The sequence below is a fragment of the Manis pentadactyla genome, chromosome 16 (assembly GCF_030020395.1).
Source record: "Manis pentadactyla isolate mManPen7 chromosome 16, mManPen7.hap1, whole genome shotgun sequence".
NCBI classification, from domain to species: Eukaryota; Metazoa; Chordata; class Mammalia; order Pholidota; family Manidae; genus Manis; species Manis pentadactyla.
Genome location: NC_080034.1, coordinates 59088110 through 59111219, shown reverse-complemented (window position 1 = coordinate 59111219; position 23110 = coordinate 59088110). Strand labels below are relative to the sequence as shown.

Sequence of the window (23110 nt, the reverse complement as noted above, 5' to 3'; positions counted from 1 at the left end):
TACGAATTCACTAACTGACAAATATGATTTTGTCTGGGCTAAAACATAATAGCTAAATTTCGATCACATGGTATTGACAAAGCTTCTCTATGCCATGACTAGAGGTGTATTATGTAACTATTTAATTTTTTTCAATGTTTGGTTATACCTTTGGTCAACATTAGGGCTTACATTTCAGGCCCCTGACCCTCTAAAAACTTGATAAATGAACTTTCCTCATCTTGCCTCCCCACTCCCTAGTTACATCACCAAAGAATTACCTTAATCCTTCATCGAACATTCTTCTCTCCACCTTCCTCCTTCCTCTCAGGAGTCCCCAGTGACTTCCTGGGAGATAATTATGCGTGTAGCTCAGGGACCTAAAGTAATCACCAGCCTTGGCATGAAAGGATGCTGGAATGCAAATTGGAGTGCCAAGCAACAAAGATGCAGTACAGATACTAGGAAGAGGGAGTGCATTACAGCAATTACTCAGTCGACCTGATTTCTACCAGCCTACAGGATACAGTAAAGAGGCCAATGCATAAACACCACCTAGTATTACTCATAATGACTCACTGACATTTGCTGTTCAGAACTCAGTGGAAGTCATTGCACAAAGATCTGTACTATGGTAACAAAACATCCAAAAAAAGAAAAATAAATCTTATAGACGTTTGACTTTTTTTCAGCATATGATCAACTTCTCTGTGCATCTCCCTTTCAAGGTTAAGGTTGCTCTAAGAAGCTGTGTTTAGAGAAGCTGAATCATACACACTCATGAAAAGCCAGGAGGGGCTGTGAGAATGAACGGTTAGCTGAGTTCTAAGAGTCTGATGCAGCTGAGAAGAGGATTGAAAGTGTGATTGCTGAATGGGGCTCTGACACTCACACAGTCACATTCTACAAGCCGAAGCCCTACCAGCCACCTGTCAATGTTTGCTTTTTATCACAGGGGTCGAAAGGGCACAGAATCATGAACTTAACTTGAGAAACCCTCTGGGTGCTATAATACTAGTATAGCTGTCACCCCAGAAATGTAACATACGACAAAGGAGAAGAGAGGAGGTATAAATTCTTTGGAAGAAAGTTCCAGTTTTCCCAAGTCTGTCTCCATTTGCCTGGGACACCCTCGTTTATACATTTTTGCTGGGTGTAATCACTAGTTTCACTCTAAAAGTGAACTAGTTTAGACAATGAACCATATATATAGCCATCCTTGCTTTAATCCATTTGACATGACTCAAAAGCGCCAGAAAACAGATTTATTTTGAGCTTCCTTGATTTTTCTGGTAGACATCACAATGTTCTGTTGAAAAGCTCTGTATTAGCTATATTGTTTAAACAAAGGAATGCAACATGTTCAATTGGATGATGTCAATACACAGCAATGAGTGTGCTTAATTGCATAAGTAAGAAAAATCATGGGCCATTTTAATCCTGATTTTTAGTTTATTCCTAGAAATTTTTCTTAAGCTATACAAAGTCCCTGGGAAAGGATTCTCAAAAGTGAAACTTATGGAATTAAAAACAAAATCCTAAACTTTAAATGGGCCAAATTGTTCCACTGGCTCCAACCCCTAACAGTCACTCAGCTGAGTGAAGATAACCAAAATTATCAGATGAACTATCCCACGTCCCAGTTGGCAGCTTAAGGCACTAAATAATGGAATCCATTGAGCACTAAATACATCAATTATCTATTTAATTTAGGACATTCATGGCCTGTTATAATTGTTCTGAATACTGGCAACTTTATCTCAGGAATAAAGCTGTAGCATTAGCTAATGTTATAAGTTAAAACACAATTTTTTCTGTTTTTTTTGTTTCAATAATAATTTTTGTGCCAGACATATGCATGCCTTTCATTCAAGATGGTTTCCTTGGACAAGGAATGTAAAGCCGGGCTTACCCATGATTGCCAAATGTGACCATAATATGCCATCTCCTCATTTATTACAAGTTGTGAAGCAGTCTGCATCAATCGTTTAACTAGATAAAATGTTTCTTAGGTGAAGGCGGGGACACATTTTGCAGGAAGCTCTTCCTGGCAGAAACTGAAGCCCTGAATGATTATTATAATCAACACCGCTGCTCATAACACAACTAATAAGCCTTTTGAAGCAACACTGTGAGCAGTTTTCTTTACTTCCTACAATTGAGATTCGGGGCCACATACACAGACCACTGCAACAACTGTCTGAAACTAGCTGTTTTGGTTTAACCACTCCCTAAACAACTAAATGCATTTGTACTTTGTCTTCTCTGTGCAGGGTAATTTGTTATTAAATGATATCAGGATGATCTGGGTCCATAAACTACACAATTTAAATGCATGCGGTTTTTATAATTTACATTAGTGTTGGTAACATGTTCACCACTTTTCCCTTTCATTTTAGGTGTAAAATCACCAAACTATCAAAGTAGCTCATTTTGATTTGGTACAGTGCTTTACCTCATAACCCATAAGAGAAGCGACTTGACTCCAAGCTTTTTTTTTTTCAATTATTTTGATTTTCAAACTTACAAGAAACTGTCACAATGATTTTAAAACAGTTTACTCCTAAACAGTAAGTGTAATCTTTGATACAACTGGGCCAATTAGAAGCATCATACAACAAGTGCAGGACTGGAAAATTAGGTCAGCTGAATGCTCCAATGGTGAAAATAAGACATTGTGCATGGATGTTTTAAAATACTTACTGTGATAATTTGCTATAGACATGAGCCTTGTGAAATGAATCCGAGAGTTGCCCATGCGCCCGTTCATTTCACTTACCATGTATGGATATGGCCTAATTTCCATATTATGGCAGTTTCACTTTACTCTTTCAAGGAAGAAGGAAGATTAAGATTTTTCACCAAGGCACTTTGGTATCAATTTTTCCAGTGAAAGCAACTGGGCACTCAATGCACCAGAAGAAAAATTATTCAAATTTAGAAATGAAATAATCGAAGAGTCCAAGTAAAATAATTGATCTTGTATTCCTACAGATGTTAAACTCAAAGCTAAATTAAGGTGAATATTCTTCAAATCAAGTTATAACTTGATTATATATCCATATATCAATTTTGGTCTTTCAAGCCTGAAACTTAGTTTTTAAATGATCACTAATTTTCCTTGTACTCACTCACTAATCATCCTATTGTCTATGTTATGTCATGCAGGTCCAGCATACTTTTTACCAATAGAAATAGATAACTATTTATACCCATGTTTCATAATTAATGCGTTGCTTATTTGTTCATCAGATGTTTGTTAAGCATCTATTATGTGCTATCCTCATTCTAGGAACTGAAGATAAACTGATTCACAGGATGAACAAAGGCCTGAACTCTGAAGTTTTAGGCCAGGAAGATGGGCAGTTATGCAATGGTAATAATAACTTTAATTGTGAATTTGATAGTGGATGTCAAGTTTGCATTGCAGCACAAAGGAGCCATGTAGTCTGAGGTGGGGGGGCTCATGGAAGAAATGACATATCCATACATAGCAAGTGAAATGAATGAGTTTATCACGAATGCAAGTGGAACAGAGCAACATCCAGATGCAGCTCAACAATTGTTCTTCCTAGGTAGGGGGCTCCCTTATCCCAGCTTCCAGGGATAATTTAGGAAAGTTACCTTCTATCCCCGGCTATCCCCAAGACCATTCAGCCTTAGCATCAGTGCCTAGTCTACAGTATTGTGATTGCTTTAATCACAACATTTAGAGATTATTTTTCACATAGAAATCCACAATTTTGGTTACTCTCAGAAAATTGGAAGCCCTGGAAATAGCAGGATTGCCTTGCTGAGTAGTAGTTAATCCCTTTAGAGCAAATCTGAGTTCTCTGGAGCTTAAATAGCTCCTGTCATTCTTTGCTAATCCTCAGTACTGAGACTTAGTGTCAACTAATATTTAGTTTTTAACCTTATCATTCTCACTCATTTAGGTCACTTTCCTGGCTTCTATAAGCATTTCAGTTCATGACCTAGGCTTAAAGCTATTCTAGGTTTTGAGTTAAGGAAACACCTAGTATTTCATAAATTTGGGGGTGTTCGTTTAATCGGGTCCTTTCTTATTGCAGGGTTTATGTATGTGGCTATGGTCCATTACATTTAATATTTAATTCACATTCTCATCTACAGGAAACATCACCCTGGATATTTATTTAGCAATTCCAACTTTCTTGTTCATATCTTGCCCACATATCTACATGAATTTTCTTATTGTTCTCAATTGAACTTCAGTAATGTGCTTAAATAAGACACACACTCAAATATACAAAGTGCCATTTTTAAGTAAAGGGATGTGCATGAACTCTAAAGCAAATAAGGTTTTAAAAGAATTTAAAATATACTCAAGTTTCACATATTTGTACTTTGTGAATGATTCTCTCAAACCTGTCTAGGCAAGCCAAGTTCATTGAGGAATTTTTTGAGGAAAAGAAACTCTCCCACTTGGATATTCAAATGAACAATATGAAGGACATCACACAAAGACAGATTTGGTAAAGGCATCTGGACAATATGTAGGGGTGCATGCATATATGAGGAAGAACATAAAAATATGAAAGTCTTAATGAACTCATTCACCATGAGCACACACTTTAGTGTCTTTTTGTGAGCCCTTAAACTGTGTATCAGACATTTGGAATTAAATCAAGAATCATAGTGTGAGAGAAGAGGGACATTTCAAGTTTGCTCTCTTTTTCTTACTTGTTAATAAGAAAGGACTAAGCAAGCGCTATCTGAGGGAGAAAAATACTTTCTTACTGGCTAGGAACTCTGGCTAGGAACTCTGAATTCTTGATACAAAGGTGGCCCCTCCTAAATATGATGTAGGACATTTGATTTGATTGAAGTATAAAGTATTTTGAGCCAGTAGGAAACAGTGAATGGACAACAAGAAGGGGATGGGGGGGATTGTCCTTCCAGTAGAATACAGTTCACAGGAGGGCAGTATATTCACAGGTCACTCGATCTGGGGGAGGGAAGGGAAGTGAAGAAAGAAGAAAACAGAAACCGTATCCAGGATTAAAGATGGCAGCGTGAGAGGAGAGACAGAGGCTTCCTCCTAAAACCGTATACAATTAGAAAATATAGTTAGCACAACTAACCCTGAGAGAGCAACAGGAAAGAGGACTGCGCCAGACTGCATACACCTGGAAAAAAGAGCAGACCTCATGGAACAGGGTAACGTACCAGAGCTGTGGCCTGGCGGGGCACAAGCCCCTCCCCCACCCCAGCTCACCGACAGGAGGAAGAGAAACAGAGCAGGGAGGGAGTGGAGGCCTGGGACTGCTGAATACCTATCTCCGGAGATCTGCTCTGGGAGCACAAACCTACATTTCATGGTGCTTTCATGATACTCGTGTGATTATGGGGTTGGAAAGCTAATACAGGCAGAATTCATGGAGAGACTGAGATTCCAGCCACTTGTGGAAAGCAGGGATCCATATCTGGCTGCTCTGGGACAAAAGCTTATACCTGTGTGCTCGGCCCACTGGTTCAGGCAGTGGAGACAGGCACAGCAGCCGGGAAGCAGGAAACAGCTCTTTCCTGCCCCGAGGCACCAATACTGCTCCCCTGCGACCCCCCGACATTGCTTCAGCGGCTAAGCAGCTCCAAAGAGTAGAGCTTCTGGACACTAGAGGGCACCATATACAAAAATGAAATGCCAAAGGAACCTGGTCCAGAGTAAAATTAATACAACTATGAAGAGAGATTTAAATGACATGGACCTTATGACTCTTCCTGAAAGGGAGCTCAAAATAAAAATCATCAACATGCTAATGGAGGTACTGAAAGATATCCAAGAACTCAGGAATGAATTCCGGTAGGAGATCCAATCATTGAAGAGCACAATGGCGGGTATTAAAAGCAGGTTGGATATGGTGGAGGAGACGATAAATGAAATAGAAACTAGAGAAGAGGAATACAAAGAAGTTGAGGCATAGAGAGAAAAAAAGGATCTCTAAGAATGAAAGAATATTGAGAGAACTGGGTGACCAATCCAAAAGAATACACATAAAACTAAAAATAGAAATACCATTTGACCCCGGAATCCCACTCCTTGGAATAAACCCAAAGAATACAACTTCTCAGATTCAAAAAGACATATGCACCCCTATGTTTATCGCAGCACTTTTTACAATAGCAAAGATATGGAAGCAACCTAAGTGTCCATCTGTAGCTGAATCGATAAAGAAGATGTGGTACATATATACAATGGAATACTATTCAGCCATAAGAAAGAAAGAAATCCTACTATTTGCAACAACATGGATGGAACTGGAGGACATTATGCTCACTGAAATAAGCCAGGTGGAGAAAGACAAATGCCAAGTGACTTCCTTCATTTGTGGAGTATAACAATGAAGCAAAACTGAAGGGACAAAATGGCAGCAGACTCAGAGACTCCAAGAGTGAACTAGTGGTTACCAAAGGGGAGGGGTGTGGGAGGGCAGGTGGGGAGGGAGGGAGAAGGGGATTGAGGGGTATTATGTTTAGTATGCATGGTGTGGGGGATCATGGGGAGAACAGTGTAACAGAGAAGGCACATAGTGGATCTCTGGCATCTTGCTGCACTGATGGGCAGTGACTGCATTGACGTCTGGGTGGGGACTTGATAATATGGGTAAGTGTAGTAACCACATAGTTTTTTCATTTGAAACTTTCATTAGCGTGTGTATCAATCATACCTTAATAAGAAATTAAAAAATAAAAGAAACTGCATTCAGCCTATATCTTTAGCCCATGGGCTGGATATGGCTGATGGGCACTCAGCACCCAGTCCTACTTCCTTTCTATACTCCTCCCTGTACAACAGAGCTGGAGAGTTAAAGTCCGCATTTCCTAGACTCTTTTACAACTAGGGTCATGGTCAAGAATCAGTTCTCTCTAATTAGATACACCTACAGAAGATCTGAAAGGTAAAGGTTAGACAGAGGCTATCACCTTGATGTTGATTCTAACAACAAGAAAGATCACAAAATGAATCTTGCGGCATATTCACAAAGGCCAGCCTTAGCATTGTCCTGGCTACCTGAGACCTGTATTCCATCTCTTTGGTCTTGATCTGAGCAGACTGAGAGCTGTCTTCTTGTTTCCTGCTCTTCTGCTCTATTTAATCATTTCTGTAAGCCCCTTTTAGCTTAAAATACCTAGAGGGATCTCTATTTTCGGCACTGAACTAGACTAATACAGTTCTATTTCCAAAATCTGCAGATAACAGATGGAAACGATCCAGTTGGACAGTTGCCTACAGAAGAGTTAAGATGGCTTTGATCATTGTTTGGAAAGATCTATTTATAAACAGTATAATCCAGGCCTTTAGTTTAGAGAAGGCTTTGGAGACAAGGGCTGGCAGAAACTGGGTGCTGCCCCACAGAAGCACTCGAATATTAGAGGTTGTGTCAGAGCAACAGATGGGCAGTGAAAAAAAAAAGGAAAAATTAGACTGAAGTATTATTCCCTTGGCTTAAATAATGGGTTGGCAGTACTATAAAGGGAATCTATAATTTAGAAGCTTAAAAATAAATAATCCCAGGCTGTAGGTTGTGGATGCCAGAAAAGATGAAGGAACTAAATAAAACCGATCTATAATGACTAGTCTCTAGATCACATGTCTAGAGGTACGCCTGAACTCTAGAAAAGTGAGTGATATATGACCTGACAATAATAAGACTGGCTCCAGAACATACTGAGATTACAGGTAAGGAACATGATTCCGGAGGCTGATTCCTAACCGTGTATGCTCCTGCCTGGCCTATAACTGATAAGTGTGCAGAGACAGCATTGCAAGTCTGATATTCTAGGAAGAGTTAGAGAGGAACAGACAAAACCAAGGGGTAAGGGGATATTGAAAGGAGATGAATACTAGAAGAGGCTATGAAGGGCAGGATGAAGGGAAGAAAGTACAGGGGAAGAAGATTATAACTTTTATTTCAAGAGAATCATTCAAATTTATAGCCAGAAGTCAACTGAAGGCTTACAAAATTGAGTGATCTTACTCTCTACAAGAGAGAATGTCCTCCGAGCCATTTATGAAGAACTGTGGTATATATTTTTCAAGGATGTCTAAATTACAGCAATCAGTAAAGCACTTTTGCCTAAAATCTTTATTCAAATATAATTCTATCCTCCTTTTAACTTCAGTAATTTATTATGTCGGAAGTTACATCAAAAAAGCTTTCAAACAAAAAGCATAGACAGATAAAATTTTCAACTTGAGATAGCATGATGTAAGTAAAAGATCTGGATAGGAAAATGAACTTATTGAAATTATTAGCTGTGTATATTTGGACAATAATTAAATTTTTCTGTCCTCCAAAGCTCCTGATGGATAAGAAAGGGACTTGGGTTACATAATCTTTAAGATCAAGTAAAGATTGATTTTAAACTATATACTTGAGATTTTTTTTTTTAATGGGCAAAAGAAAAGCATTAAATAATAATACCCATTTATCTCAATGATGCTGAGAACCTACCTCCCATGTTGTGGTTGGTAATATTAATCTGTTCACACTTTCTAAAAATAATTTATGATATTCTAGACATCTTAAAAATGTACAATGTGAACTAGTAATGCTATATTTTGGAATTCATTCTGAGAACACCATATGACAAAGTATCCTTCACATCATTTTAGTATTAGAAAATCATACAACTAAATATTAACAAGAAAATACTTGGGTTAATATAATAAAAGGGTTTTATTCAAATACTAAAATTACCTTTAAATGAGATTGTAGATATATAGTTTTGTAATATTTCATTAGAAAGCAAATATAAAATTAAATATAATAACTATGTACAAATGTCCCAAGAAGGTTTTTTTAGGAAAAGAATGCTCCATCTCTTCTCATCACTAAACTGAGGGGTCCCAGTTGCAATGCAGCACTTCTGCCATTAACCCTGGTCTCCACTGGGCATGAGGAAGTCTTACCCTCCATACTGGTTTATCTTTAATCACTTAATGAGGCAGTGGCCTTAGGGCCCTTGCTGTGAACACAGCTGCCTGGTGGCTTTTCTGACTTTCTGATTCTTTCTAAGCAGCCATTGCATCAATGAATCCAGACAGGCTCTGATGCCCTTGCCGGCATGAAAATCCTATGTTGCAGAAAGGTATCCAATAATAATAAGCACTCCTCTATCCAGCCTAGGTTCTGGACCTTCTGTGTCACCATGTTTTCACCTTTTCTTTATTTTCTTTCTCTTCTTGCAGGTACATATTCCCCAGGACCTGTAAATAATTTGGTGAATACTCCATTTCTTTCTGTGTAGGAACAGGACTTCCCTATGTAAGCCATGCTGAGAACTGTTTCTTGTTGGCCTAGAAATAATAAGGCAAGATGGGTGTAGGTCTTGAAAAAAAGCAGTACTTTGTGAGGCATGTGCTTTATGTGAGCGCATTGGATGACTTCTGGGATGAATGCACCCTTTCTATCATTCAGGTGGTTCTAGGGATGCAAACTCTCAAGTGCACCACTCAAATGCCTTTATCTTGGTTCTTAAGGGTCCTTTCCTTCCCTATTGGATCTGACTTTCATATGGAAAACTTGCTGAGGCTGTGGACTGAGTGTCCTTGTTAATGCCGTCATAATGTTCAAATCTTGCGCCTGACTTCATTACAGTCTGTTCTCTATGTGCGGGATGAAGAGCTCTAACCTCTGCCACGACTTCTGTACTTCTTGTACTCGTAAGTTAAGAGCTAGTTGAGACTGTCATTATCTTTTACTAAGATTCTTATAAAAATTAACAAAACTCAACCAACTCCATGATCCTTATAATAATCATTTGTCACCACATTGTCCAAGCATTGATATATTCCCCTCACCTGTTCTCCATTGTTTTCCAGAACAGATGAGTTAGTAATTGTGACACAAATGTTATCGCAGTCCTACTTATCACCAGGATAGTTACTGTCTCATCAGTGGGTCATATAATTCTAGAATTTTCATACAGAGGGGCTGCTTTTTAGGGGACTGACTCTCTAGTTTGTGTTCCCTCAATGGCAGAGGTTAAGACAGGATTTTGGTTCATGTAGTTTATTTGGGAGGTGTGGAAGCACGGTGATGAAGTGAAGGAGTCAGGAAAAGAGTGGTGTAGAGCAAGGAGGTTACCACCTTGGGGTTCGAAGCTCTGTCCCACCAGAGACCCTTTCAGAGACTAAGGAGAACATATCTCAGATTCATTCCACCAAAGGACAAGGAAGCTGGCATATTTATCCACCAACTTCCACCTCTCATTTGTTGAGGGCCATTCCTTGGACATTAACACCTTGAAACTTCCATAAAAAGAGAATTCTCTGGGGCAGATGAAGGCAGGAAGCCATTGGCTTTGAATAGGACTGTTAGCAAGTGCCCCTGGCAGTGAACTAAAGGGATATGGGTGGAGTACTAATGATGTCTGATACAGGAAAGAAGCTAATTACCAATGAAGAAAATAGTACAGTCTCAGCTCATACTTAAGAGCTTTCTGGGGTGCTTCACAATATTTGACAACATAGAAGTTGCATAGTTTATAAACTAAAGATATTTTGCATAATCCTAGGAATACCTGCAATATCTTTCTTTAGAATATGAACAACCTGCAGTAAAGGGAAAATGAACAATAGCAAGAAGGCATCTAAATTGGAGCTCAGAGTGACTCTCAGGATGTGAGGATGGACTTTCACTTAGAGACTATAGAATCACTGAAAAACAGATGAGCTGAAAGCACTAGGTAAGTTCCTAGAGGAATAAAGACTGAATGAAAACAGAGAAAATGAAAGAACCTAATAAAGTGTTTAAACTTCTACTTTCTCTTGTATATACATGATGTAACTCCAGAGAGAAGAAATCCTGGGACAAAATATCTCTAAAACCAAAAGCAATTAAAGGGCAAAATAAAGTTTAAAATCTGCTTACAAACTGCTGTCCAGGGCCATCTCTCTTTCCTGCTCCGGCAGAAGCAAAACCAGCCCTCCCCCTTACCTCTTAGGTTCAGATAAGCCCTCTATTGCCCAGATAATTACCCATTGATACGGAGATGAACTGTTCTCCACCCCTGAGGAATGCCTGTTAATATGCAGATGCACTAAAGCCAGGAGAAATATTCTGGGAATATTACAATTTTACCCACACATGACTACTGTGTGCATGTATTTTTATTGGTTGTCAAACATATAAAATATATATATGCATATATGATGCATACCTCCATTATGGAATCACTTATATATGTCAATTTCTGTACTTCATAAAAATTAATCTTGTGTGTTTATTAGACCAAAACCACCTTGTTTAAGACCCAAAGGTCAAATATAATGACCTTAACTTTCCCTTCTTCTAAAGATTTATGATCTACTGAATAAAGGAAATTAGGTAGATGGATGAATGGATGGATGCATAAATGGATAGAGGGCTGAATGGGTGGGTAGACTGGTGGGTGAGAGAGTGGGTGGGTGGATGGATAGATGGATAGATACACAGATACAAAGAATATAATCTATATAGTTATATATCATTAAAATATAAGAATGTCTTATGGAAGTCCAGAAGAAAGTGGGATTACATGAATTTTAACTGAGTGTTGAAAGAACAATTAGAGTTTGGGCATGCAGAGTTGGAATAGGACAAGAGCAGAGATAGACCCCATCACTCCCTGTGGACCAAACAGCTTACACAATGAGTTCAAAGAATATACCAACTAAAATAGTAACAACAAGCTTTGTACTTCAAAATGCACTGTCCTAGGAATCACTGTACAAAATTCGAGCTGAAATATCCCATGGTCAAATGTCTACCTCTGGTGTTTCTTTGAGGCTCAAACGAGATAACAGATAATGTATGTAATCGTACATAATTACAGTGAAAGGTTACTGCCCATGAAATGGCCACAATGGGTATTAAAATAACAAATGCCTAAGTGGTGCTTCCTCGCTCCTTCTGCCTGGCACACTGAGTCAGTTATTGGGGTAAAAAATCAAGAGCAAAATGATGTCCACTGCTGATTGTTGTCCCCTTCTGGCTTATTTCCCTTTTGACCTTTTGGGGTTCAGACGGCACACCCTTTTCTGTTCTCTTCCTGGCTTAGCACTCAGTGTTTCTACAGCAGATTAATGACAGCTAATAATATCTGATATATCTGGACATTGCCACATAATGAGTTGCAGTCCCACTGGGTCTCAGAAGTGTCACCACTAACAAATTCACCAGGCCTGCACATAATTAGCATGTAAAGGGAGTGATCATACAGTAAATCTGTAGGGGAAGATGGATAGCCCAGGAGAGAAAATAAAACGGGGGGGAAAATCCCTCTTTATTGTGCCTTACTAAATATATGTTTCTTGGCAAGAATATTTTCTTGATAACAAACTGTGGACAGGTTACCTTTACAGTAACATTATTCCTTCCATGGCTGATAGGCAGAATTTCATTATGTCACTGCTAATGTTTCAATATTTCTGCGAAATGTCACCATATGTAAATTAGGAGAGGCTAGGGTTTCCCTTGCAGTTTTCTTTAAAGATGTACGGTCCCCTTTCCACAGTGGCTTCAGTGCTTACTTACACACACTTTGACAGGCTGGAATTTAGTGATGAAACACACAAAAATGTTGCCCTTACCTTACCAAGAATAAATGAAATAGTATAGATGCTCACAGTCCACTGCTCTAAAAGCTACAAATGCAACATATACTAGGGGAAAATAGAGAGGGGGAATCCAGAAACCCACAGCGCACCTAGCATAATTACTGACTTGGAGTCCTATTTCTCAAATGATCCTGAGCATTTACATCTACATGGCAATTTTCAGATTTGTCTCATACCATCAGAATAAAAATGGAAATGTTTCTGTTGATGCTTGGCATGGGCTGGAGGGCTCTGCCCTTCATCCTTCAATCCCAGAAGGCAAGTCCACACTAGGGTAAGACACACTACTTCAAAGATAAAAATATGGCTGTTCTTTAGAAATAAGCCTGTTGAGCGAGATTCTTCTGAAATTTGGGTTAACTCTTCTCCTGCAAGGATATCGTGACACTAAGCCAGAAGGCCAAAGCAATAGCACAAAGAACTTTGAAAAACAAGCTGCAGAAGGAGCATTTCTGTATTGTGACTCAGAGAAAGGTGCTCATAGAGGCGCCCTCCTTCCCTTTCACCTTTGACTTGAGACATGTGGCAGTGTCAAGCCTTGTATTTTACACCTCACAGTCATTCCAACATTCAGAGGGATGGGGGGATTAGAATTGTTCCTCAAACTGGCATTCTATAATGACAGTCCCCGATGCTCAAGACAATATCATAGGCAATCAGCACTTGTAACCTGATAATTACCCTACCAGGTAATCAGTATGGACTCTGAAGACAGCGGCTCTTCTTTACCCCTCAACCCACTACACTCAGGTTTCTGCCTCTTGCTGCACTGATGCTTGACATCAGTGACCTCCAAAGTGGTCACTGTTAGGCCTCTTTTGATTTTCATGTTCTATATCTTCAATGAACAATTCCATTCATACACATGGTTTCAACTATCCTTATGCCTGCTAATTCCCAGAAGCATGCTTCCAATTCATATCTTTCTCCTGAACTCAAAACCCATTTAACCAAAGGTCTATCTACTTCTGAATGGTTCAAAGGCTTCTCAACTCCACTGTATCTAAAGTAAGAGTCTGTCAGTGAGCACAGCCCAGCCTCAGCCCTGCTCCTCTCGTGTTGGAAATGTGATGATACCTCAAAGTACCCAGTGTCCAAAGCCACACTGGCTGTCATTCTCTCCTCAGACCCTCACACTCAGTCAGTGATCCTTGATTCAAGTCTTCTCTTTTATCCGTCTTTCCCCACTTGCTACCTGAAAGTTCTTTCTAAAACCCAAATACAGCCATGTTATTCCATTACTGTACAGACCTCAGTGGCTCCCTATTGCCACAATAATCAAACTAAAATTCCTGAACTCCTTAATATGGCATGCACAATTCTCTTTTGTGAACTCTGACCATCTGTCTCATCAGCTCTACCATTTTTGTTGTAAAAAAGTGCAGAATCTCAGGCTCTACTTCAGTCCCATTGCTTCAGAATCTACATTTAAGATCTTTCAATGATTTGAGTTCATATTTAAAGTTAGAGAGACACTGCTGTAACATGCTGGTTCTCAAACTTGGTTGCACATTGGAATTACTTGGGAAGCTTTTAAAAGTTATAATGCTTGGGTCCTGTTCCCAGAGATCCTCATTTAACAAATTTTTGTATATGACACCAAAAACAGGGATCACAAAGGAAAAGAAAAAATATGACAAAATTGGATTTCATCAAAATGAAAAACATCAAAAAAACTGTCTGAAAGACACTATTAAGAGAATGAAGACAGGCCACAGACTGGGAGACGATATTTGTAGATGATATATGTAATAGAGAACTTGCATCCAGAATATGTAAAAATGACCCAAAACTCAAAAACAAGAAAACAACCTAATTTAAAAATGTATAAAAAAGATCTAAACGGACATTTCACCAAAAATAACATATGAATGGATGATAAGAACATGGAAAGATGATCAACATCATTAATCATTAGAGAAATGCAAGTTAAAATCATAGTAAGATACCCACTCTATTCATACTAGAATGGTTAAAAGTAAAAAAAGACGGACATCACGAATTGTTGGCAGGGGTCTGGAGGAACAGGAACTCACATCCAGTGCTCGTGGGAATGTAAAATGCACAACCACTGGGGCAGTTTGTCAGGTTCTAAACTTGTTAGGTGTCTACTTTCCATATGACTTACACATTCTACTTCTAGATATTTACTCAAGAGAAAAGGAAATATATATGCTTACACACTAACTTTATTTGTAATAGCCCAAAGTTAGGAAAAAATGAAATGTCCACCATAGGAATGAATAAATGAGTTGTAATATATATGAATCACTATCTGGAACTAAAAAGGAATAGATAATTGGTACACAAAGCACATGGATGGATTTCAAAATAATTACATGGAATGAAAAAGAGCCAAACAGAAAAAAGATAATGTATGGCATTATCTATGTAAAACTCTAAAAATGGAAACTAATTTATAGTGCTACAAAACAGATTAGTGGTTGTTTGGTGATAAGAGATGAGGGCTAGGAGGACGCCAATGGAATTTTTGGAGGCTGATGGGTATGTTCACTAGTTTGATTGTGAGGATGGTTTTACCGATGTGCATGTGTCAAGACTTAACAAGCTATATGCTGTAAATATACACAGTGTATTGTATGTTAATTATATCTCAAAAAAATTTAATAAAATTTAAAGATAAATTGAAGTGCTCTTGCTAGACCAATTAAACAGCTTTATCGTCTGCCCTTTATGTATACTTTATGTTCTAGCAATACAAATATGCTAAATTTTCTAGTGTCTTACATATCTCCTTGAATTTCCATGCACCCTCTTCACATGAATCCTATCTGAAAAACTATTCATGTAAAGATTCCAATCAGTGGTCACTTCCTATGTGAAGTCTTCCTAGTCCTCCTTGACTAAATTGGGGGACTCTATTCTTTATGTCTGCCTATATTTATAGTGCACATGTCATGTCGTTGAAACCTTTACACGTATGCCTCCTATATTAGATGGTGAGCTTCTTGTGGAAAGGGACTTACATGATTGATGCAGGGTAGTATATGGCAGATGCTAAGAAATATTCAGTGCACAAAAAAAATTGGATGACATCAGCCTGAGCCACAGTATCTGTTAGTGAATAAACTCTGGTAATAGCAACAGGCATAGGGTTGGTAGGTAGGTTTCAGGTTATGACAGGATCCCCTTAAGTATTTTCAGACATTAAGGAGATGTTTGTATATATGTGTGTTTTCTAGAAAATTTCTTGCCTCAAATCACTAAGCTAAGTAATAAGCACTTTCATCTCCAGTTCCTTTCCCCAACCACTGTTCCCCTCATACATAAACAACAGCATAGACAACCTTTATGACAAAAAGAATGTCCTATATAGCTTTATGTCTATTTTTTTTGTTTGCCAAACATAATGTTTTCCTCAGTTTTCTCCACATACTTAAATCTTAGGTATCTTTTAGGACACAAACATAAATCTACTTATTCCCTTAAGCCTCCCTCTCTACTGCTGTCCACAAAGATTTCTTCCTTCTCTTGATTCTTTACAGTAATAATTATTATGTATCTTGATAACTACATGGAAATTTAAAAATAAAAATAATCATGTATACAGGAGAGTAAATGATTCCTCTACAAGAAGATTATAAGCAATTGAGATGAAGTGTTTATTAGTCTTGTATCAAACCACCAGCTGAAGTGCCTTGCATGTAGAATATTTGAGAGAATATAAAAACAAGCATGCTTTGAAAATGTATTCCTCTTCTGTCATGTCCAAATAAATATGATGCTTAAAATTGTTCAAAAGAGACAAGGATGTTTGAAAAAGTCCAGATTAAAAAAACAACTTATTTTCTTGGAATTAACTGTAAGGATGGCAGATGGATACATAAGCAGTTTAGTAAATGCATCAATCTTAAGATAAAATCACCCTTCTATTAGTCTTAGTTCAAGAAAATAGACAAGTATCCATGTTCTTTCTGGTGGAGGAAAGAAACATTCACAGGAAGTTAATGAATTAAATAAATCTCAGGTCTTGAGATTATTTTGAATTATTTGTAAATTATTACCTATTATGTTTTGTTATTACCCCATAATAATCACAGCTACCATTTATTGAATATTTATTGGTGCCAAATACAATAGCAACCACTTCCACATTTTTAAGCATATTTATTAATCACACAATCCCATGAGGAGGGTTCTGTTACTATTCCCATTTCTCAGGCAGCATATTTATACTTGTCAGTTTAATTGAATAAGATTTTCCATTTTAAACAGCTGATCTTTTTAAAAGTACTCCCTATTCAGCCAGATTTCCAAGATAGAAATTTGGGGTTATGCTCATATTCCACCCCAGGTTAACCCTTGGCAAGGTTGTCACTTGTCTTTGCTATTTCTAGGGTCTCTCAAGGATGTCATTCCTCCCCGTGTCTCTACAGCCTCAGCCCCACCCAGTTTGCCTCCTGGTCTCATCGGAGAACCTGCCCTATGTGTTCTTTCACACTGGCTTTTCACCACTCTTCAGTCAGGTCTCAAAACAGCATGTCGCGCCTCACCCAACCACAAACAGGACCACAGAGCCCCCATCTGCCCTGATGCAAGATTGGCATTGGGAAAATACCTAGCACCTCGCATGAAGTCATGACCTTCATCATGCTCTTGACCATGGCCCATGTTATAGAGATCCTTTTCAAGCAAAAAACAAACATAAAAACAAAATAAGAAAAAGTGAACAGTATCATTTATCTCAGCATATAATGACTAAACCTTCCCATGACGACCTTATTATAGCTCTGACTTGTTAAGGGACTTGTCTAAGGTCACATAGCTCCTAAGTGAGAGCACTGAATTAGAACCCAGGAATCTCACTCACCCCAGAGCCAGCTCGGGCGTAGGCCACTAAGTGAGTGGCCCTCAGCCCCACCTAACTCAGCACTCTGTAATAATGGATAGTCTGTAATTATTATTACAGTAAATAGTTCTATACTATTCTGAAATGAGATTCATAGATAACATAAGCTGCCTAAAACTGTGATGAAAAAAAATTAGACAAAACTCTAAGTTTAATATAAAGGAGTATTAGGACAAAATTATTTTCTGAGAAAATAATATGCATTTTGTTATGTAAATATTTGGGCATAGCAATACTAGAAGGCATAAGAAAGAAGTCAGATGTTTACAACTGAAAAGCTGTAAATGCAACAGCTTTAAATGTAGAATGATACAGATGGGCTATATTGGTGACTGAATGATGATGTCAAGTGATGTGATTTTCTAAATGGTGAACAAATTATGGTAATTTTCCAAAGGAAGCAAAGTGACATCTTATCTCAAATTATAAGGCAGTTGTATTCCTAGAACACCCAATGTAGGTTAAAATTGAGTAAAAAAACATAAAACAAAAACAACACCAAAATACAAACAACTTTTTGTTCATATGTTATCTGAGTTAGGCTCTCAGTTCAGATACACAGATTTTCATTTGCATGAATTGTCAGCAAGACTAACAAAGTCATGTGATGTACAGGCAATTCTTCATACGGCTGTAGTGAACTACAAAATGCAGTGGACACTAAATCCTCTGGCTTCTGCCCACTAAGTGCTGCCAGCATCCTTTCTTTAACCATTGTGGCAAGCAGCAATGCCCCCGCAAACATCTGAATTGTCCCCAGGGTTGATATTGCCCCATGGAAAACCACTGCATTTCACAATAGCCACTCTCATATAAACTTAAGATACATATTTCTTTCTTGATAAACAAGGACCAAATTTCTTCCTTTCAACTTGGAATCTCAAGATCATTAATCATACAAACACAACATTGCATTATTTAAAACAATTAGCATCTTGCACAAATGGAACTAGCAAGGAATTCAATTTTAACTAGAAACTGACACTACAAAGAAAATGCATCTCTTATTCAGAGATCACACTATGTACGGGATCCAAGATGCTTCTTTGGAATAGAACTGAGAAATACTGTAATAATTGACAGATATGCACAGCCAATAAAGATGGGCAGGTTACTTGGAAATTTGTGGATGTTTTATGTTTCTAATTAAATACAGTTTTTGAACAAATTTGTAACTTTGAAAAGTTAATTATTTGGGGGTGCTCTGCTACACTGGACTGAACCAATATTGTTCAGTTTGATCCACAGAAAATTTCATTTAGTAAAGCCATTCTTCCATAGGTTACATTTCTTACATTCCTAGCCTGAAAGGATACATTACCTTGCAAAGTAATGTTATCTATTGCTTTTGTTTTATATTTTTAAGCACATGTGCATTTATGTATGTGTGAGTACATTTATATGTGTGTATAAGTACAACAAAAAGACTTTGTAAGTAACTGTGATTTTTAATGTATACTGAAGGAATGTCAAGAATCACCAAAATGCCAAGAACTTTATATCCTTTCTTCAATCCCTACAAGAGCCCTGAAATATGAGTATTAGTAATTTCATTCTGCAGATGAGGAAACTGATACTCAGAGAAAGTAAGTGGCTCCCCCAAGCCCATCAGCCAGGAAGCAAGTTAAGATAAGGCAAGTGTCAAGCCAGGAAAGGCTGACTTTAGACTGTGTGCCTTTTCTACTAGACCATGTTGTTGCAAATGAGCTCAATGATGTTTAGTCAGACTTGGGAGACCAACTCATCTCACCAAAGACAAAATTAAAAGAAATAGAATCCTTCCAGTGACCCCCCAAAACCCATAGATGCAAACCTGCTTGGATGACATCCAACTACCAGCTCCCAACTACCTATGAGGCATCTCTGAAGAACCCGGATGCTCCAAGGGAGGCAGTTCTCAAACTAGTATTCCAGAGCCCAAAAGAGAATCTATAATGAATGGTCTTGTCTCTGGAGTTCAAAAATGTTAAGACCGTCACTTTTTAGAACTTTGAAAACTGTGGTCATAAAGACTTAAAAAATACAGAAAATGAAGAAAGCATTAGAATTCCAAATTATATGTACCCATTAACATATTTATACATATGTATATTTACACATAATATATACTTATGTAAAAGTAAAACCCAAAGTTGCACAGTATTTATATTTTAATAACATGAAAGCCTCTGTTCATACTTTAAAACTGGCTTACATCTCAGAGGAATGCTCAGAAGTTGGTACTATTTTATTCATTTTGCAGATCCGGAATCGAGGCTTAATGTGGCTTATTATTTGCCAAAGGTTATGCAACATGACAGAAGTGGAGCCTCAGTCCAACTGTGTTACCCCAAAGCTGATGCTTAAAACCAGTGCATTGTGGGCAATTGTCTTGCTGCCCTACTGTTTTGGTTTTAAAGGGAGTCATATGATATTTCTCATTTAAAATGATTCAGAACTGACTGTTTATCTTAAGTAAAATTTTTTAAAAGCCTCTACATCTCATAATTGACTTACAACAATTACTTAGGTTCTACATGAAAGGGAAATTGAAAAGTATGTATTTATTCATCAAATTTGTTTCATGCAGAAAGTTTACTCTCATTAATTCTTGATAAAATGTGGAATTGAAACCCAAGTTTTTAGTTGGCTAATAAAACAATTGTTTCACAACTGCTAATTATGTGCAAAGTTCTTAATATAGTGCCTGGCACATCGTTAGTACTCATAGCTGTTAGCTGTGGCTGCTGTTGTAATTACATAATGAGAGCAATCTGTAGTTCTTCTGGGAGGATGACTTTCCTGAGTCTCCTGTTTTTTTTCCAATTTGAAGAAACCCTCTGTGTCCTAAATAAAACAATGATCCTTTAACAAGTCCTAAATAGTCATACACTTTTAAGCTGAAAAGCCAAACTCATGGGAAAATTATAAGTCAAAAGGTTTAATTGGGATTCTATAGACAACATGACTGGCTGATTGGCAGAGTATTTCACAGGATTTTGGCATGTAGCAAATTCTTTGAAAAGAATTTCAAGATGGTTCTGCCATCACATGATCCTAAACTATAAAGGCACACAAAGTGGGTCTTTCTTCTAGTAAGAGCCACACATAAGAAATAGACATAGGATAATACCCCTGGAATGTGACCTCACAGTAAAAATGCCTTCGTTTTATCTCAAGTTTGTCATTTTGAAAACAAAATGCATCATTTCACAACAGGAAACCACTGAGGATGACGAGGGGCATAAAATATGTTCAAACAAATTAAGCTTATTTAATGTTTTGACTCTTCCATTTTTGTTTTCTTCTCTAAAACATGTAGTCCTTTGTTTACAGCTGTTGTACAGGAGAAAAACAAGCACCTTATGTGCATGAGAGATCTGTCATATGATTACCTGGAGGAAATTAAAATGATACACAATGTAATAAGGCAAATGGAATGTTGAGCAATTATTCAGGAAATCTGATTGGCCAACGTACAGGCAGTCATACCTTAGACATTCCATTCTTGGTGAGATTTCATACTACCCTTAGAGGTGGGCAAAAAAAAAACACCTTGCCTATAGAACAACTATGGGAAGCCAATGCAAATCAGTGTACTTTCTTTTTCTTGTTCTGCGTAAAGGACCTGAAGGGAAAGAAACGTGTCACGAAAGCACCACAGAGCCTATTATTATTATTACTACTAAGAAGAATAAATGGAACCTTTGCATCTATAAGTAAATCACGGGAGGTGTATATTTTTCTTAGCCTTTAAAGTCAGTAATAAGTATCAGGGCATTTTCTTGGGATTAATCACTAGCTGGAGTTTTGTTGCTTTGATATGGAATGGCATCCAGTCATTAATCCTGAAGAAATTCTCCGCTTTGCAGTCTGGTGTGGGCCAACGTGTGGCTTGCTGCCCCCTCTGCTGGGCTCAGGGATGGTGATTTAAAGCACTGGTCTAGGCACAGAATTTGAAACAACAAAAAAAAAAAAAGAGAGAGAGAAAAAGAACTCCCAGCTCCTCCTGGCTTATTTGCTGGAGTCAGAATGTAAATACAATTTACCAGGTCGATCTTTTATGGAGAATCTTACCGTGCTTCTGAGGACCTGCAAGTCCGACATTTTGTGAAGAGTAGGTTTTGCAGCAGCCAGCCTGCCCAGGCTCCTTTTACGTCAGTAGTCGGTGGAATAATTCCCAGGGATCAAGGGCGAATAGCATCACTTGTAGCTACTGCCACGTTATCAACCCTCACCTGAAGGGGAAGAAAAATGTGTTAGGGAGGAGCTCATTATCAGTAACAGCCATCCCTGCAGGGGTGAACACACGTGTGTGTATTTACTCATCAGAATTATGGGTGTGGTGGAAGAACAGTGATGATTTCAGGAAATAGGTAAACATGAAGTTTCATAAGAATATTCAGTGATCATCAGCTATGACATTAACCATAGGGGTTGAAGGTTAATGTTTCTATATGGTAATTGCATTAGTTATTTCCTTTCTAATTACACATATGTGTACTAGTAAAAAATTACTTAGATATTTTTGATAATTCTTCAGATGCATTTATTAAGGATTAAGAGAACAGTGTTATTTTTCTGTGATACTGAGGGAACAAATGATTTGGTTATTGGGAGTATCTAACTATAAATGAAGAGGTAATGTAAAGGGGTCTCCACACAAATAGATGGAGCTCACTTGAGAGCCCGTGATTCCTCTCCCAAAGCTGCACCGGACTTTGTCTCCGAGGACTTCCTCTTTTTTGGACTGAAGTATCAAACCCAAGTCCCTACAAAGAGTCAAACACTAAGAATAGATGCAAAATTTGAAGTTGTGGACTGATAATTTCTCAAATATCTTTACTAGAAATCACAGTTTGCAAAGGGTTCTTCCTGTTCCCTTCCTCGTAGCTCAGGGAGCAACTATATCAGGTAAGAAAAATTAAAAATCATCTCATTATCTCAGAGACAGCGTGGCAAAGAAGACAGTACACTTTCTGTGAAAGTAAATAGCCCATCTGTGTGGAAGTTGGGGTTCCTACGGCCAGGATCCTCCCTGAACTTAAACCACCTGATGGTGTAACTGGCCTGTTGCTGGGCTGCCGCTTCCACACCTGTAGGCAATGAGCTATTGCGCTGTATAGAGAGCTCGGCCCGGTGCTCTGGGCGGAGGCAGAGACGGTAGTGCTCGACCTACCGCTGGAGAACAAGACGGGTTATAAACCCTTTCATCCCAAGGAAAGTTTTGCTGTCAATTTCTTTGGTCACACTGAATCCGTAGCGAACTTGCCCGGGGCTGAAACCCATTGGCAAGAAACCAGCCCACATGCCAACTATGTCCTGCTTGTAAAAATGTCTCTTGATCTTGGTGATCTGTTCTAATAAATGGCTGATAGTACTAGCTTGGCCTCAAAGAGCATTTTATGGTTTTCAAACACTTTGTCATGGAATTTCAAATATTACCATCCTCATTTTTCTGATGAAACTAAAAGTAGGAAAAACTGAGGGACTCTCCAACACCTAAAAGAGTGACAGCTGATAGATAGAAAACAGTATATGTAGAACACAAATCAGCTAAGCTCATTTCTCAGAATCTTCTCATTAGACTAGGGTCCTTTTGCCTTCAGGAACACACTAACCCAGGGCACAGGCTTTAAAAATCTCTCTTCAGACTCCAA

General features: G+C 38.2%; 1 long non-coding RNA gene across 1 annotated transcript in view; it reads right to left on the bottom strand.

The window, feature by feature from the left end:
* Positions 1–21654, bottom strand: part of LOC130681293 (uncharacterized) — a 44626-nt gene extending 22972 nt beyond the window's left edge. The window contains exon 1 of the long non-coding RNA XR_008994333.1: positions 21528–21654. This is a non-coding gene — a long non-coding RNA (uncharacterized LOC130681293). The remainder of the gene's footprint in view (positions 1–21527) is intronic.
* Positions 21655–23110: the final 1456 nt, after the last annotated feature.